Here is a 19,056-nt window from a genome sequence, read left to right as displayed (position 1 = left end):
AGAACGTCTTATGCAAGCAAAAAAAAGCTTGCAAGGTAGAAACGGAAGGTCATATTTACATGTATTGGTAGAGCATCATTGTCACATAATAGCCGCAGGAAACACCCTTAAGGATGTGGACATTTCCCACGCCAGAGTAACTACGCTTGCCGGAACAACACATGACCCTTTCTGTGCCTTAACCACACATGTGCTGAACTACGCATATGCGTGGTTAAGGCACAGAAAAAGCCATGCTTTGTTCGGGAGAGGATGCATTGAGGTACGTGGGGCAGGGGTGGATTAAGGCAGTGTTCCCCAAACCCCGGGCACCGTTCCGCAGATCAATCGGCACCGGGCCGCCCGAGGTCTTCAAATCTTGAAGGCATGTTTAAATACAATTAAATTAAAATTATTAAATCTAAACAAGCGGGCCACGGAAAAATTATCAAACATTTACCGGTCCGCGGCGATAAAAAGGTTGTGATTCACTGGATTAAGGGATTGGGGTGGGTGGGTCTTGGTGAGCTATATATATATTTTTTTTTAAGGGGCAGAAGTGGGGGGGTGGAAATCAGGCTATTTTTTTTATTAGGGGCAGGAGTGGGGGGGTTGGCTATTTTTTTTATTTTTTTTTATTTAGGGCTTAAGGTGGGGGACGGGGTAGTTTATTTTTAAACAGGTGGGAAAGGTTTAAGAAAGTGGGGGAGGAGAGAAGAGGAGGAAGGATCGGGAGAGGATGCAGTGAGGTAAGTGAGGTTGGAGCAGGGTTGGTGGGTAGTTTTTAGCAGTAGGGTGGATTTAGGGCTTAGGGTGGGTGGGGGTGTCTGGGTACTTTAGTTTTTAGAGGCACGGCGGGGGGGGTCAGGTATATATATATATATATATATATTTTTAGGGCTCAGGGTTGGTGGTGGGGGTCGGGAAATGTAGTTTTTAGGGGTGGGGTGAGGGGGTCAGGATAGTTTTTTTAGGGGTACGGTGGGTGGGGGGGGGTCAGGGAGTTTACTTATTGGGGAAGGTTGTAGGGCTCAAGGATGTGGGGGGGATCAGGGTAGTTTACTTTTTAGCGGCGGGGTGGTCTGGATAGATTTTTTTTGTTTTGTTTTTTAAGAGCTCAGCGTGGGTGGGGGTGCTGGGGTAATTTAGTGTTCTGAGGGGGTCGGGACTTTTTTTTTTAGGGTTCAGGGCAGGTGGGGTGGTTGTGGTACTTTAGTTTAAAGGGGCGAGTGTGGGAGGGTTAACAGTATTTTTTTTTTATTAGCGGTGGGGGTAATTTTGGCCCTCAGGGTGGGTTGGATGACAGAACCATGCATGCCGTTTTGTATGCCACTCCACACATGCCTTTACTAGACACGCTTTTACAATTAAATTAGTTGTAAAGGCATGCGTGGAAACAATGCGGTCGTGGTTCCGATTGCGTTCTTAAGGCATGCGTTGTTCCAGCATGAGTGGTTCCATCATACAACCAACCGTCCCTTTTGAAAACTATCAACACATTGAAATGAACCAACTCTGATGCATAGTAAAAGGAAAAACTTCAGGATATATAAACATAAGATTTAACAGAGGCAACCTAACCATGACCCCTAGTGAAATGAAAAAAGAATATTCGATGCAACACTTCCTAAAGAACATACATGTTAAGGATATCTCTAGTGTCAAACGCCATTCTGACATCAGAGCTCCACAGCAGCTGCTCTACTATTTCCTGAAGAGCAGCATCTCCAGATTTTGCTTGAAAGTTTCAAACTTTTCTCAACTCCTGTGATCTACTGGTAGGTTAATCCTTAGCACCACTCCTTTGTGACTCAAGGAACAACCATCATACCTAGCACTGTTACTAAGAGGGAGGGTGACTGGATAAGTGATTATTGTGATCTGGATCGAAGGTAGTGCTGAAGTATAGAAGGTAATATTGTCTAGTCTTCCAGGAGGTTTAGTTAAAGATGCAGAGAAGTTTGAAGGCCAATTTGTTTTTTAACTGACAGCTAATGGAGAACTTTCATAACAGAATGTAGGTATTTCCTAATTGCTGATTTCCAGCAGACTCTGGCGATTTGGTTCTGCATCAGCTGTTGCCTGTGCATGTATTTCCGAACAAAAGGAATTACTAGTTTATTCTCGATAGTGCGCTGATGCAGGTTGTGCAAAACAGGCGATGAAGATCCAAACTGAGTAACTATTTATTTGTTGAGATGAAAATCAGACCGCCTAAAATGAAGAAGGGAAGTACCTCGCTATCCAGATGCAAGTCTGTGCATCCAAAGAGGACGTTTCTAAAGTTTTAACGGAATTAATCCTAGTTGGAATTAAATTTGAAAGAACATTTCTTTCAGAAGAGCGAGTACAAGAGTAAAAAAAAAAAAAAAAATCGTCAACCAAGTAAGTTTGATTTTTGTATAGTAAAAATGCTTTCCTCACCTTCCCAAGCACAACAGAAAACATACAGTGCGCGCAGTCACAGTGCAAGCGTCTGCAGCAGCATTTCAGACTTTCAGACAGTGGAGGCTGCTGGCAAAAGAAAGTAGTGGGGTAGCGCGGGAGGAAATAATTTTTTTTAAATCCACTTACCTGCCGCCACCACCGCTTCCGGCGGCCACAATGTACAGGCTCCCAGACTCCCCCACCCAATCCAGATGCTGCTCTCATGCAATTACTCATCATGAGAGCAGTGTCTGGATTGGACTGAGCGGGCTGGTTTAATAATCGCCCAGGCACAGGAAGTCTATGCCTTTTTTTCTCCACCCGGCCGTACAACACAGCTGGGTTAGATAAATGTAAAAGCACGTATCTGTTTGGCTTGCCTAAGACGGACGGCCAAACCAACACACGCACTTGCAATGCCCACCACGCCTCCTCCCCTCTGCTGTCCATGGAGGCTGGGCCAGCTCTGCCCCGCCCTACACTCACGGCATTGACTCACTCAGCCAGGCAATGAAAAATATATGATAAGAAATTTTTTTATCATCATTTTACTTTTACTTTTCTGGCACTGAATAGTAGGTTGGCGCATCTCTGCCATTATAGAGGAGCCGCTGCTGCTTCCATAACACACAAAAGGAACAACACTGACAGCAGCTGCAGAGTAATGCTGGTACCCCATAAAGAGGGCAGGTGAAGCAGAGGAATGCAGATACCCCATAAAGAGGACAGGTAAAGCAAAAATATTTAAAATAAAAAGCTTCCTTTATCTTTTACGACAGGAGCAGCACATGCAATAGTGCATGAGTTTTTTGTAGTGCTGTGAGAGAAACCGAGAAGGCATCAAGAAGAGTGTGTATGGCTGGGTTTAAAAGAATACAATTCGAGGAGAAAGAAGGCCTTCTGAATATGGTCCTTATGATGAGTCGCTTGTACTTTTTTGAAACCTATCCTCTGATTCTCATGTCTTTTTCTCAAACTTTACGGCCAGGTATGCCGACTTTGGAATTGGGGGAAAGTATTTTTGATTTCGACGTCGGCTTAACATCCTGTGATTCTGGGCAAATAACAATCTCTCCGTGCTTAAAAAAACATTAGTGTATGCTCTTGCAGGCTCGACCTTGAAAAATGTGACCTTGTGTAATGTTATTGGTGTTCTTATCAAGTGCATCAATAACTTCCCTTCGGTCGAGTTTGCGCTATATAAACCTGCAAATAAAAATCATATGAAAAAACAATTCCCAAGAATAGTCTTAAATTTCGAAGGCGTCTGTAAAATATTTTTGAAGGGCTTGGCAAATGGAGTATCAGCTGGGCAACAGAAATAACATCTAATGATACCAAAGACCACCACACCACAGACTGGAACCTTGGGAACAAAACTGTAAAATGCGTCAAAAGGTCAAATGTGACAGGGATGAGTATTGTCTGCATCATAAGGGTTCAGAAGGACGCCTAAGGGCATTTTACGGAGTAAAGAACAGTGAGTCGGCGGACCAGGGGCATGATGGAAAACTGGTAAAGGGTCCACAAGAAGAAAAAGAACCTGCAACTTACTCTTATGAGAAGGAGAGATCAAAGCTACTGAAAACCCCGTGACTGGTTTAAAAGGATTATGAGCCAAAATAGATAAAACCAAATAGAGAATTTATATCAGAAGATATCTGTACAAGGAAAAAAAAAGAAGGGTTGAAAGACTGAAATACATACTGAGTAACAGTGTTCTAGACAGAAAATGAAGCTTTGCTCAGAACTTCTATACGCTACTACAGCGGGCAGAGGTGATGTGCAGGTTTCAACGCACCCTGTCACAGTACTAGCTACGAGGGAAAGCTGAAACGTCATTCAATAAGGGAAGCAGTGGCTATTTTTGTAAAGCACAATGGCACAGTTTCAGCAACTTACTACCATACGGAGTCCATGTGGATTCATTACCGACTGCCAGATTATGTCTTGAGACCAGGTAGTTATATACAAGGCACTAAAGATCTAAGAGGTTAAGCCAGGAGTTTGGGATAGGTTTAAAGAGCAAGCTCTTCCTACACTAATATCAGGTCTCTCAGGGCTAGGTGCAATAGAATGGCTACCCACCAGAGTTAGAATTCTGATCAATAAAAGTGATTAATTCAGGAGGCCATCAGGATAAATGAGCATTCAGGGGATCTTGTCATCTCTAAGGGTACCTTCCAAAGCTGGGAGATGTGAAAACAAACATTAAGGAAATTACCTCCCCAATCCATAATAATTTGTTTCCTAGGGTAAGATGATGTCCACACCATACGTGAGGATCGTGTTTTAATCATTTAGTTTACTGAACAAACAGCAGCCTTAAAAAAAACAATATAAACTTGAATAACTTTCACCCTATGAGGACTTCATGAATAAAACAAGCTACATAATGAAAAGTATCCAACCGTAGCTCCATCACAGTAGTATCTTCTCTTTCTCCTGTCATTTGTACCTCTTTCTTTGATGCTCAGCAGATTGAAATATCTTGCTTTCTCTATCACATTATATGTTTAATGTATGTTTAATGCACTAAGATTGTGAACTCATGTGTGAACCTAATGGAATAACCGTCTTAGTACGTGTATTCAGGGTCTTCAATAAAGGTCAATGGGGGTTTGGTTTACATCACCTCTTAATTAAAGTTACACATTCCAATTTGTTCCCAATAACACCTAAAACATAACATGGATTTAAAATACAAGTGCATTCTGTACCGCTAGGCAGACTATTTTGCAATGTGAAACTCACATTTAAACCTTAAATTTGAATCTTTTGATATGGAAGTTCTATCGGAACCATCTTTTTTGTGAATAGGGGTCTTCGGTTAAAACGATCAGTGGTAAAATTACAATTTTTATTGCCTGAAACCCTTCTAAAGGTTTGGGAATATGAAATATACTATGCCTGAGCTCAGACGTGTGTCCTCAAAGGGTATATTTATATCTGTCATCATATTTTCTGACAAGCCAAGCCTGGCATCCGTTACTTCCAAAGACTGATTACTCAGTGGTCAGGTATGGGAAATAACATTGGCTGCCAATTGGAACATCTCAGTAGTAATGCTTCCTATTAGGATAGGTGATCTCTAGCCACACTTGAACAAGGCACTACAAAATCCTTTGCTAAGTGGTAGCTCCATGGAGGAGATTTCCTTTGAAGCTTGGAGCAGGGTGACAAGACATGCCAAAAACGGTTTAGGAGCAAGCAGAAAGTTATGCACAGTTGAACCAGGGCTTACCCATCTTTGTTTTCTAGTGCATGGACCTATAGCCTATAGAATATGTTTGTTGTCAAAAACTAAGTTCCTACAAAAGAAAATTGATCATACTGCTCAGATTCTAGACCTGAGAAGCTGGAGAATGTTATTAGTATTGGTTAGGCTTCATTACAAATAGCTGTTTGGTTTATCCTTTAAAGTAATAATTCTTACCGACTCCAGAGAGGGTTTATCCTTGGCAATAAGAGACCAGAATACTTCCTTGCCTTAATAATAAAGAAAAACATCCTCCAGCTCGGACTTTAAACCTTTTCGCCTGCATTTTCACCAGTACCAGCAGTCTCCTCTGATCCAAAAAAACTGTAAGCGTCCAGTTCCTGTCAGTTAAGCACTGAAGTTGTGCAATACCATCTTCTGGCTGGATGGCAAGAGGTGCAGAGATAGGGTAAGCAGTAGTGGTACTGGTAGAAAACAGGTGTCCATTTGGTTGTGGGACAATTGTTTTTCTAATTGTTTTTTTAGCTTAGTAAAAGTGTGTTGCCCTTATAAGCACAACAGCTCAGTGTTGAATACTTTAGCATCAAAGCTAGTGTGGCAAATAACTACGACACACATACAAGTGCAGATAATTACACCTCATGGAGTTATGTACTGAAATTGTCAACCAAAAGCAAGTGATGAATGCCTGTTCAGTTTCCTTCATTGATGTAGAAAAAGCGTACCACATTTTGAACACCTTAGAGTATGAGGACATAGAGTTCCCAGTTTGGGCGTAATTTGGAATAAAGAGCCAAATAATACAGATCTTACCAAATAATTTTCATGTCCATCGAAAACAGTCCTTCAAATGGCAAGTTTTGAGTGGTTACACACCAGTGATTTATGTTGCAGAAGTCTCAGTAAACAGGATTTTGCATGTCCCTCTGCCAGGGTGTAAGTTACCTTAAGAAACGATCACTTAGAGATTTAAAAGATGCCCTGCAGGGACAATATTAGCATGGCCCAGTCTTTCACCTGAGGACTCCTGTAGCGCTATGTAGCCCGTGGCTGTCATCGTGCTGCATCTGGATGAGCAGCAGGACTACCGGTCCCAGACTTCAAAGGGACAAGCAGGAGGAGTCCTGTCATTTCTTACACCTGTGGACTCCTGCAGCACTATATAGTGACTGGCTGTCATCACGCTGCATTTGGAAAAGGGAGCTGCAGGAACTACCGGTCTCACACTTCAAAGGGGCAAGCTGGAGGAGCCTTGTCATTTCTTTCACCAGCGGAGTACTGTAGCTCTATATAGCACATGGCTGTCATCCCTCTGCACAGGACATGCACAGGCCATACCCAGGCAGAGCAGAGGACAAGGTCAGGCCCATTCTGCGCCCGTCAGTGCCAGGAAGAGGCAGGATGGGGCCAACCCTCATGCCCCCGAGACTGGACTTTTAGTGCCCCTGAAAGGTTTATTGGTATATCTAGATATGCTTTTATCTTAGTAGGTATACCCCCCCACTGCACTCAGGATCTCCTGAGATCATAGCATGTGGTATATCACCCACAAGATCAGGGCTAAGCGCCTGAGATCAAGGCATGTGGGATATCACCTACAAGAACAGAGATTAATGATATGTATCATAGATTAATGGCTAAAGATAAACATGATCATGCTAATGCAGAGGCCCTAAAGATTATGCAGACAAGCCCTGGACTTATGTTCTGATTTCCTTCGTGAGGTAGAACTAATTGTAACAGATTTTTGCCAGAAGGTAGATAACAAACTGAGGGTTATAGTTGAAACTGTCTCATCACTTAGTAAACAGAGAGCATCAGCTATTGTAGGAAGCTGGCTCTGTATATACTATACCAAAATGAGGTATATTGTGCACAGAGTCCAGGGGTTCCCCAGAGGCTTAACAGAGGCTAAAGTAGATAATAATAATGCTCTCTTTTGTGGTAGTGTGGACAAGCAGTTAGGCTTATAAGAGGGTGGTGCAAAGCATTTGTTATACACACACAGCCAATAAATGAGGAACAAACCCAATGACTATCTCCATGCAAATTATTTGTATATAGCAAAAACAGGTGGCCCTGGCTAAGATAGAATTAGCAGAGGTGGATGCCACTGGCCCCAGTCAGGGCCACCCAAATCTTACCCAACTAGTTTCCCTTCAACTGGAGTAACCACACTATGACAAACAGGGCAGGTGGCCTATCTTGCTATTTGGCATAGGATCAGACCACCATGCCAAGGATAGTGCAGCCATGAAGGCTAATACCCAGCAGAGGCCACTGACAGCTGTCAGTGCCCAGAACCCTACCTTTAGCTCTTCACCAACAGGTGAAGGGGCTAAGATACAGGCTTTTTTGGGTTCAGTGTGCCCGTGTGCTGTGGTAGAGTGCGGGGTTGCTACATCTTGTAGTAAACACCCTCCTTCCACTCTCTTTTCTGTTAGCTGAGGAGCCACCAACTCATGCTTAACAGGTGCCTGACTGGTTGGGACTTCTTGTGGGTCAGGCTGGACTTCACCAGTGCCAGCTTTGGAGTTCTCCCCTACTGGAGCATGATCTAATTGGCTTACTGGAACCGGGGTTAAAGGCTGCTCACCTTTCCTGCACTACTGTTTTTTATTTTTATTTTGGGGCCTACTTGTAGACACTGCAGGGGTACAATAGTTGGAAGTGGACTGGCACTGGACCAGCTCTCTTTTGGGCTCTGAACAACCTCTGGGTGGTAATTTATAAGGAGACAATCAGGAGGGAGGTCTGTACTGACTACCACCATTCTCCAGCTAAGGGTCCCACCCCCTTCTAGGGGCACCAAGGATCCAGGCTTGTTAATGACCTCGCCTAGGCTGACCCTTACCCTGGCAGTCTCACTTGTGATGTATTGGTTTGAGAGCACCAGCCTGTCATGCACATTTGTGTGACTGTCACAGGTATCTCTCAGGGCAGTGGCTGGTATTCCATTCACCAATAAGTGGTGGAAGTGTCTACTTCCCTCTGGAATCTCCAACTCACCAGTGGGGCCCACTGTCCTGTTAAAGGCTATGAGGACCTCCACATCTGAGCAGTCACCCCAATGGCTACACTGGCTACCCCTGGGTATTTGTTGGTGGGTTTATTTTTGGGACAAGAAGTGTCCTTGGTGTGGTGCCCTGTCTGTGTACAGTTGTGGCATCATGCCTTAGTGGAATCACAGTTTTTACCCTGGTACCCACTTTTGTGAGGTGTCTTGGGGCCCACCCACCTAGGCAGGTTTTGGGGGGCCAACAGAGGATTCATTTTCTTTATTTCTAGGAGTGTTTCCCACTTTCTCCTGGGAAGGTTTGGAACCCCTTTCTTTTAGGTACCCCCAGTGGAAGTCTTTGTCACCCTAGTCAGAACCCAGTGATCTGCCTTCTTTCCCAATTCTTGGGGAGAAATTGGACTTAGGTCTAGCAGATATTACTTAATAAGCAATTACTTAAAAGATGTTCTTTCACAAATAAATTATAAAGACCATCATAGTAATGCACTTCACTGCCAGTTATCCAACCATCTACTGCTTTCACTGAGTAGTTTATTAGATCAACCCAGGTCTGGCTTAAGGTTTTTTGAGCTCCCCTGAATCCAATTCTATACTCCTCAGTGGTGAATCCAAAGCCCTCAATCAGGGTAGCCTTCATGTGGTCATAGGATTCTGCATCTGCACCAGTCAGTGTGAGGAGCCTATCCCCACACTTACCAGTAAACAGTTCCGAAAGGAGAGCTCCCCAATGAGAATGTTTCAATCTTCTGGTTTCACAAGCCCTCCTACAGGCTGTGAACCACTTGGTGATGTCATCACCTTCCTCATATTTGGAGATAATCCCTTTGGGGATTTTAGGAGTGCCAGAATGCTCTCTGTCCCTATTTCTTATGTTGCTGCTATCATTAATATGTGCTAAGCCCATTTCTGACCTCCCCTTTTCTATAGCCAAGAGCTGTCTTCCCAAAGCTCATCTTTTAGTTTTGGCCATCCTAGCTAAAAGGAGGTCCTCTTCATTGAGGCTGCCTCCATGTTCCACAGGAACTGAACACGCCTGTGGGAGATCCAGATCCTGTGAGTACTATCCTTGAGGTAAGTGGCATTTAAACACTGTCCCTCCATAGTTCGGTTCGGAGGGGGGAGTTCAGCCTCCTGATACCTAACTTCTTCCCCATCTGAGGGGACGTCTTCCTCCTCAGTAGGGTGTTCCTTTGCATACTCTGCCAAGAGCCTCTGGACCTGGATCTTGTTAGGGTTGGAACCAGTCTAGTCTGATTTTTCTGAGGCTGCAGAGATTCATTAGCTCTCTCATCCCAAGATGGAGGTAAGGAGTGAGGCTGAGTTCCATCACCATATCCTCTGAGCTGCTCATTTTGTTAATAAGGTTGGAGATGTCTTTTAGGAACTACAACTACTTCTAGTTACTTACCCCTAACTATAACTTTTTTTAAACTGCAAAAGGGGACCTAACCAAGACTGTAGCAGGACTTTTAAAAATGTAGAAAAATTGTCAATTCAAAAATCAACTGAATCTAGAGGCAATTTTGGAATTTAGTTGTGGATCAGATATTGGCTGAGTAGTCCAGCAAATTCAAAGTCGTAGACCCCGCCGCTGATCCACCAATATAGAAAGCTGACTTTGTATATACTATACCAAAATGAGGCATGGTGTGTACAGAGTCCAGGGCTTCCCCAGAGGCTTAACAGAGGCTAAGTAGATAATACTAATGCTCACTTTTGTGGTACTGTGGTCGAGCAGTTAGGCTTATCAGAGGGTACTGCAAAGCATTTGTTAAACACACACACAGTCAATAAGTGAGGCAAACACTCAATGACTAACTCTAGGCCAATTGTTTTAATATAGCAAAAATATATTTTGTTACTTTATTACTAGCACCAAAGGATCTTAGTTGAGGTAAGTACAGTTGTAAGGGTGTATCAAGCATGTGTGTCAAGTGCACTTTTTTTGGATTTTGCAGGTAAAACGGTTTCCAACTAAGTAACACTTTTCAATTTCCAAAGTCGACACTGCAATTTTTGATAGGAGTCACAGAGTCCTAGGGGGAGAAACATTTTAGCATAGAAAGCAGGTAAGTACACAACTTATGACTCCAGTCTTCAGGCTGCAGGCGTTGTTGTGTTGGCCGGGTGGGGTCAACCCAGGGTGGACTTTAAGTTGGAATCGCTGGGGAGCTTCAATGGGCCGGTGGTCCACTTGGACTCGGGCGTGGGGGGCAGAGTGGGCAGGACTAACGGATCTGGGTCGGTTCTGGAGCCTTTTGGGGGATTTCTTTGGACAGGGCTGCTGTCCTTGTGAGGTTTTGGTCCTCTGCTGGTCAGACAGTCCTCACGGAGTTGCGGGTCCTGCAGGATGCATCGCATTCTTGGAGCAGGGGTCTTTGAAGCTGCAGACAGGCCAGCAGGGCTGGGGCCAAGGCAGTCATCGTCTGGAGTCTTCACTGCTGTAGTCAGCTTAGTAGTCCTTTCTTCTTCTTGAGGTTGCCAGGAATCTGGTGAGCATGGTTCAAGGAAGCCGATAAATACTACATTTAGGGGCATTACAGGGGTCAGAGGACAGTAGCTAATGGCTACTGTCCCTGAGGGTGTCTACACCCTTCCTATGCCCACTCACTTTGTGGAGGGGAGCACATCCCTAGCCCTATTGGTCCCTACCCTCCAAAACAAGATGGAGGATTCTGCAGGGAGGTGGTCACTTCAGCACGGGACACCTTAAGGTGGTCCTAGCTGCAGTGGTCACTCTCCCAGTTTTACCCAAGTTTCCCACTGGACTTGCCACCAAAAGTGGGGATTGGTCTGGTGGGGACAAGAGGGCATCTCTACTAGCTGGAATGCCTGGGGCACTGTAACAGGAGGCTTGAGCCTTTGAGGCTCACTGCCAAATGTTACAGTTCCTGCGGTGGGGGCAGCACCTCCACCCAGAACAGGCTTTGTTTCTGACCCCAGAGAGCAAAAAGGCCCTCACCCCATGGGGTCAGAAATGCGTCTGTTAGTGGCAGGCTGGCACAGACTGGTCAGTCCTGCACTAAAAGGTTGGGTAAAATACAGGGGGCATCTCTAAGATCCCCTCTTTGTGCATTTTACAATAAATCCAACAATGGCATCAGTGTGGGGTTACTGTGATGAGAAGTTTGATACCAAACTTTCCAGTCTTCAGTGGAGCTATTATGGAGCTGTGAGGTTCGTAATGACAAACTCCCAGCCCATGTTCTCAATATGGCCACACTGCACTTACAATGCCTAAGAATTGCCTTAGACACTGTAGGGGCATATTGGCCACGCAGCTATACCTTCACCTGTGGTATAGTGCACCCTGCCTTAGGGCTGTAAGGCCTGCTAGACGGGTGGCCTACCTATGCCACAGGCAGTGGGTTGTGGGCATGGCACCCTGAGAGGGATGCCATGTCGACTTCACCTTTTTCTCCCAAGCCACACACATAATCTGCCATGGCAGTGTGCATGTGTTTAGTGAGAGGTCCCTTAGGGTGGCACAATACATATGCTTCAGCGTTTACTGACCCTCCCTGGTCACAGAGCCCTTGGTACCACTAGTACTTTGGACAAGGGACTTAGCTGTGTGCCAGGGGTGTGGCAACTGTGGAAACAATGGTACTGTTTGGGGAAAGGGCACTGGTGCTGGGGCCCGGTTAGCAGGAGCCAGGCACACACTCAGTCAAGTGAGCATCAGATATCAGGCAAAAAGTGTGGGGGTGAGGTACTACAAACAAGGAGCCAATTTCCTATAGCTATCACAGAGGATACACCTATATGCCCATTCAGTGATTTAACTACAAATATATCTCATGGAACTCATGAGATGTTATATATCTTTAATCATGGTATGAAGGGACATTTAATGAGCTTGAAGAATTTACACAAAGTCACTATAAATCTAGCTCACAAACAGTTTATTTGGTTTGGGTAGGGGATCTCAATGTATGAAAACGGTGCTCGTCTAGATGGGTTTTGGGCTACGTTGTGCATTCGATATTCAAGCCACCTTCCTGATAGTTCCACCAGTAATCAGCCAGAACTATGGGCACCAACCCTCTTCTCTCAGTGGTCGCACAGAGTCAGTATGAGCCCTTGCCAGGAGACCATATTCTCAAGTTGAGGCAGTTTCATCTACCAGAGCTGCCCGACAATCAGCTATGGTCTCCCATTCTCAGGCATTCTCCGGGCAACTGATCCCCTTGTTTGCCTCCCTACATAATACTGCACCCTCTATTGATCCCCATTATTCCAGGTCAGTGCACCATCGTGGCATTCTGGACCCTCCACCCCCTGTTTTCCCAATTATGTATTATTTCACACTTCACCAATAGGAAAGCCAGATCCTGAAACCTACTGGTCACTCTGCTTTTTGAGGTGTGAGGGTACCAGCTTAGCAGACAATGCCTCGGTGTGCAGGGGATGGCCCTATTTAGCAATGTGGCCAACTGCTCAGTGACCCCCCCACCCCCCCCTTCCAGTATTGGGGCAGCTCCATAACATGTGGAGCAGCCCTTCCCAGTTCTTCCCACATCTAGGGCAGCCTGTCCCCTTCACTCTAAAGTATTGTTGTATAAGCTCTGGGGTCAAGTATCCTCTCTGCAGCACATAGAAATAAATAAGCTTAAAACAAGCGTTTCGTGAGACTTTGGGCATTCTATTAAGGATGGTGTACCATGCTGCCTCTGATATCGGGGTACCTAAATCTTCCTCCCACTTAGCCTTCAGCTGTTCAAGTGGTTGGCGGCTACCCTCGTCTAAAGCCTTGTACAGATTGGAAATCATTTTAACCACGTGAGAAAATCGGGCCAAGTAACCACAGCTACCCATTACCGGCGGCTCAACAGTACCATTTCACCAATGGTGGTGTATTGCTATAGTAGGTGCTTTATATAAAAGGAAGTATCTCCTTGGGATATCATAGTCCGCTCTAAGGTCATTAAAAAAAAAATAGCAATTCCCCATTTCTATAGAAGTCCCCCACAGAGGAAACTCCCGCTTCTACCCATACTGCAAGCCTCTCCAATCTCCTTCATGAGAAAGTGCTGTCAGCATTGTTATCGGTAGGGCAGGAGTAGAGCACGCTGACCCAGGCTCGTGGTAGGCATCTCGTCCAGCACCTTGTGATCAGTCTGAATTCCTCAGTGTCCATCACAGAAGTGCACTTGACACCCAGTAATATTTGTGTTAAATCTGTAAACTCCGGTATAAATGGGCTCCCCCCTCTCTTTAGTCTGTCCCCCCCCCCATCAACCACTTGGCGAACTACTACAACTGGGACGCCAAATAATATCCTTCAAAATTTGGTGCTGTTAGCCCTCCCTCTACCACAGGGCATTGCAGCATAGCTAGTGCGACTCTTCTGCGGGTAGATCCCCATATGAATGATATCACTATTGAGCCCAGTGAAAGTCACCTGGAGTATCCACAGGGGTAGTGCTCCAAAGTAATACAAGAGGCAGATTTTTTTGTATGTCTCTCATTGGGTTCTGACTCTACATGTATCCTTCATGGTTTTAAATCAATTTTGTGTGGCTGCTTTGAATTTGCTAACCCTGAAACCAATAGGAGCTGACCCATAACCCGTAAGGTGGTTCGATGCAGGGTGTACATCTGCTCACAAGCAAAAAAAAAAATAATTGCCCCCGTTCTAAACCCAGATGTCCATCAGTGATAAAACTAACTCGTAGAAACTGTACTGGAGGAGAGTACGGCAATGATAAGGCAAAAGACATGGGAAGATCTGTTGGAAGCAGAAGGGGCAAGGGACCACATGAAATTTTGGGAGGTAGTAAGCCAACCATTTTTTGTAGACCACCAAGATAGTCTAATAATGGAGTCCCTAATGCCCGCTGCAGTCTGGGCATGGACGTACACAGACATCTTTCACACTACTAACTCAGAATCCAGGCCACAGGACAAAGGGATACTTTCTGAGTTAGACACCCAAGCTTTTAGTAACTCAATAAATATAGAGGAAGTGGCCAGGGTTATACTGAGGAGTTCTGTTGGGAAGGCCCCTGAGCCAGACTATGTTCCGGTCAAAGTTACGGGGCATAATGAATTAAATGGGGGTTGATAAAGACCTGCTATTTTTGATAAAACGCCTCCATGCTGACACCTCGATCTCAATCAGTTATGGGGCCACAGGAGCACTAACAACATCTGTGAAGACCGAGATGTCTGTCAAGGATGTATTTTGGTACCCTTTCCTTTACTGTTAAATAATGGTAATTAACATTTACTTGATCATGCTCTGATATTGCAAAGATGGGAAACTACTTTACCACAATCTTACTTTACAATGATGATGCAGGGTTCACTGCAAGAACTACAAACGGCCTCCAAATTCGATTGCATTCCTTTTTTCCATTCATGGAAAGTTTGGACTTTAAATGAATTATACAAAATCCTCTGTAATGACTTGTGAGCCAGCAAAAACAAAAAACAAGAATCACCAGCTGATTGGGTCAAGGTTACGTAGAACAAATACTTTTAATTATTTAGGTATCGTACTCAGTTCTTCCTGGACCTGGTAACTCATGATAAAGCTAAGAAATCAACATTTTATCAAAATGTTTTACATTTTCTGAACTGTGACAGAAACCAGTTCACGAATTAATTACTATTTACAAAAGTAAGTGTTTACCTGTAGGTACCTGTAGGTACTGCAAAACAGATATCCTTCAACGCACCAAAAATGGTTTCATATGCAGTATGTCAATCCCAAAAAGCACACCCTCATTTATAGGCCACAAGGAAATAAGTATTGCATGTATGGAGAATATGATCGGCTTCGCACCATTGATTTTGTGGATAAACTGCTGGGCCAAGCAGGAAGTGGGCCTGGTCAGAGCCTTCCTGGTGGATTGCTTATCACTGGCCAATGTGCATCACATCCTATGGTTTGCATATGTTAAAAGAATGTTTTATCTTACGGGAGCACCAGATATGTTTGACAACCCGGGTTAACTGTAATGAGCTGTAAAGATAGAATCAAATACTTTTTTAGACCACTGTATGACGATAAAGTGGGAACGCATGTCATCTTTGTCTAGTGTTCTTGACCACTATCGTTTGCACATCTGCTGGTCCAGAACCACAACGTTTCTATCTAATTCGTTTGAGGCTAAACACTGTGCAATTTTTTATAGCTTTTCCCAAGCAGGGAACATTTTTTAGAACATTGTCCCTGTGCTCATGTGATGGTGTATCCAGGCAAAGCGTGTCCCTTTAGGCCTTTTTGCACTTTATTCTCTGTGCTACTTCGCTCATTTTAGGTCCCTGTATTACGTAAGGGTAAAATCAAATCACAAAATTAACCCTGATAAGGTTACATACATTAGTTACTTCAAATATCTGTTTTGCCGTTTTAAATTTTATAAAAAAGTGCAATTGTTATTAGGATAAAATATGAATCAAATGTATGAATTTTATGAACTTTTAGCTCCCAATTGTAAAATATCTTTTTATACTGTACCTTTTGTTATATCTGCATTTATATACTTTATTGGTATATATTGTGATGCCTTGCTCCTTTATGGCTTATCTATAGCCGAATAAAGATATATTAAACTGAACTTAACAGTAACACAAACCATCAAATATCTCCCTAGAGCAAAATCGAAGGGCAGATACACAATTGCAGATTTTCATAGCATAGAGGAAAAAATAAGTTTACTCAGATTCACAGAGCACACCATGCCACACGTATGAGCTCCTCAGCAGCAACAGTCTAATGATAAATTGGAAATGAACCAGAACTATACTTTTTAAATTAATCTTTCTAAAACGTTCCATTTTACAGCAAATAGATATAGAATCATCAGGGGTTCTGAAGAATACAAATGCCAGCAGCTAATCTCTCGCATTTTCCTTCCTTTTACTTAAAGATAAAAACGTACTTTCTACCTGAATAGAACCGCTACTAAAGTAAAGTGTAATTTAAAAAACGAATGTACTATTAAAACTATAAGGTGTTTCAGTTCTTTCAAAAATTAAATACTTTCATTGTATGAACCAAGTCAGCACTAAACCTTTACTATACAATCATCAACCACTAAGAGCAGCCGTACAAGCAAGAGCATATTTTCCTATTTTCAAAGTATCCCCAAAACACCTTCTGCTCTAGTCGAGGGTGAGCTGAGATGGGCTGAAGTATATATGGAGAAGTTCTCAGTTAGTACAGGCTTCGTCATTCATGTGCAAAATGGATGCCTTTGGCATTAAAAATGTACCAGTAAGAACTACCCTTCAATAATCCACTACCATTTTGACCCCATATGAGTATGAGATGAGAACACAGAAGGAAAAATGGAACAGAGATTGTCTGGACTTAGAAAACGATTGGTGGATGTCGTCAACCAATAAATTTGGAAAGACGCAGAATGCAGCCAATGCTGTTGTAGGATGACCATAAATGCACTCTGGAGGATATTTCGAGTACAAGGCATAGCAGACCTTGAAATATAGGGTGGTCCAGTACAAAATCAGGCGTCTGGTTAGTGCTCTACCATTTTATACTGCAGCAAAGCTGTTTTGTAGCTCAAATCCTGAAAGTAAAAAAATCTCAGGGTTTTTAAAGGTATAAGTGCTTTTCACAAAGTCTTTTAACGAGTCTGAAAAGTCTTTTAGATTTGCAAAAGAGCTTCTGCGACTACACCTGAGGGGGCATGGTGGCGGGGCCCTCCTATGTCTGCTTCAGAATAAACGTAGCAATGGTTTGTGACTGAAGTTGTAGTCCTAACTGTTTATCAACTGCCCATTTAACAAGGTGGGAGGGCAGCTGATTCTCAAACGGGAAGCTGCACCCATGAGAGAGCTTCCACTTCGGGAATCGTGTTCCAGCCAGTACCTCCTGCTGGCTTACCGAAATGAAACAGTTTGTTAGCAAAACGGCACCTATCCCTTTAATGGACATGGGCTGTTGGGAAAAAAAACTTCTGGAAAGCACATGCAAGTATGTAAATCTGCTGTCTCTAATAGGCCAGCTTGCCAATATCAGGGTGGTCACAAACTGTAACATGCCTAGTTAATATGTATTAGGCTACTCGTTTTGTGACATCTTGAGAATGCACAAATGAGGATGTGTCCTATTAGTAGCTAGATGGTACTGCAATTTGCATTCTCATTCACAAACTAGGCGGCATGTGAGTTGCACTTACCTCGCTGGAGAATGACAATTGCATACATGGCTCTTATGTGCAGAATTTTCCCAAGGAAAAGTCACGCGTGGCTATCAGGTAACCATTGTCATGTGACAAAAAACTTTCTAAAATACATTTGAACAATCTGCAATGTCAAAGAAAACTGAGATTTCAGGTCCACCATTCAATGATTTTAAAACTACAAGTCACTCTGCTCATAAAAAGGCTGCTAAAAAAATATCAACCGAGGCCTAACATTACAGAGCAAAACAAATGATCTTGCAAGGGACGTGCACACGTATGCCTATCTAACGCGGTGATCAAAGTAACAGAGAACAATTTAGTCAGCTGTAAAAAGTAATGTAGGTTTGCCATCTACGCTTGTGTCAAGCACACAAATCCGGTGAACTTGGCTGGGAATGCAGCGTCGAATTCCAAATAGGGGACTCCAGGAAATTTGAATCATCCCTGGGCAGCCCACAGACCGGCTAACAAAGACGGGGACACTAGTCGAGGCTAAAGAAAATGTGCTCTAAAATTAATACGGTTACACGGATTCCCGTGAAACAGCGCGGAGGTTTATATAATAAAGGCTACCTTGCAAGGGGAAGAAGTTGTGTGTTAGACAGAGTAGGTCTTTGCAATTCTGCAGACATAAGTGCTGCACCCAGTACCCTTTCAGGATTCAGAATTCGATCTCTGGAAAATCAAAGGCTACAGACTGAGCATGTACTTAATGATATACTCGTAGCACTTTCAACTTAAAAGTCTGTTTTCCATGGGCTTCCCTGCTAGACTAGTCAGCCTTAGGGTTATCTTCCCCACAAACCTTTGCCTTCACCCCTCTTATTTTGGCTGACCTCGTTTTTGCTGGCCTTAGGACTCTTTGCACTTTAGCACTGGTTAGCGGTGGTAAAGTGCATGTGTTCACTAAAAACGTGGTAACACTGGCTTATTCCCAATTGGTATACTTAACTTACTAGTATGTCTCTGGTAAAATGGTATTACATGTGCCCAGGGCCTGTAATTTAAACGCTACTAGTGGGCCTGCAGCACTAATTGTGCCACTCACTTAAGTAGCCCCTTAAATGTGTCTCAGGTCTGGCACTGCAGCCTGTGTGTTCAGTTTTAAACTGCCATTTCAAACTGGCAAAATAAACCTTTTGCCAGGACCAAACATTCCTTTCTAATACATACAAATTATCCCTAGATCAGGCCCGAAGAGCACAGAGGGCAGGGTGCAGTGTATTTAAAAGGTAGGACATGTACTTATCAAT

General features: G+C 43.7%; 1 protein-coding gene across 1 annotated transcript in view; it reads right to left on the bottom strand.

The window, feature by feature from the left end:
- PDZD8 (PDZ domain containing 8) overlaps positions 1 to 19,056 on the bottom strand; it is a 402,964-nt gene that overhangs the window by 5,472 nt on the left and 378,436 nt on the right. The window lies entirely within an intron of this gene.

This window comes from Pleurodeles waltl, chromosome 6 (genome assembly GCF_031143425.1).
Source record: "Pleurodeles waltl isolate 20211129_DDA chromosome 6, aPleWal1.hap1.20221129, whole genome shotgun sequence".
Taxonomy (NCBI): Eukaryota; Metazoa; Chordata; class Amphibia; order Caudata; family Salamandridae; genus Pleurodeles; species Pleurodeles waltl.
The sequence above is the reverse complement of the archived record's forward strand: the minus strand, read 5'-3'. Positions and strand labels throughout refer to the sequence as shown.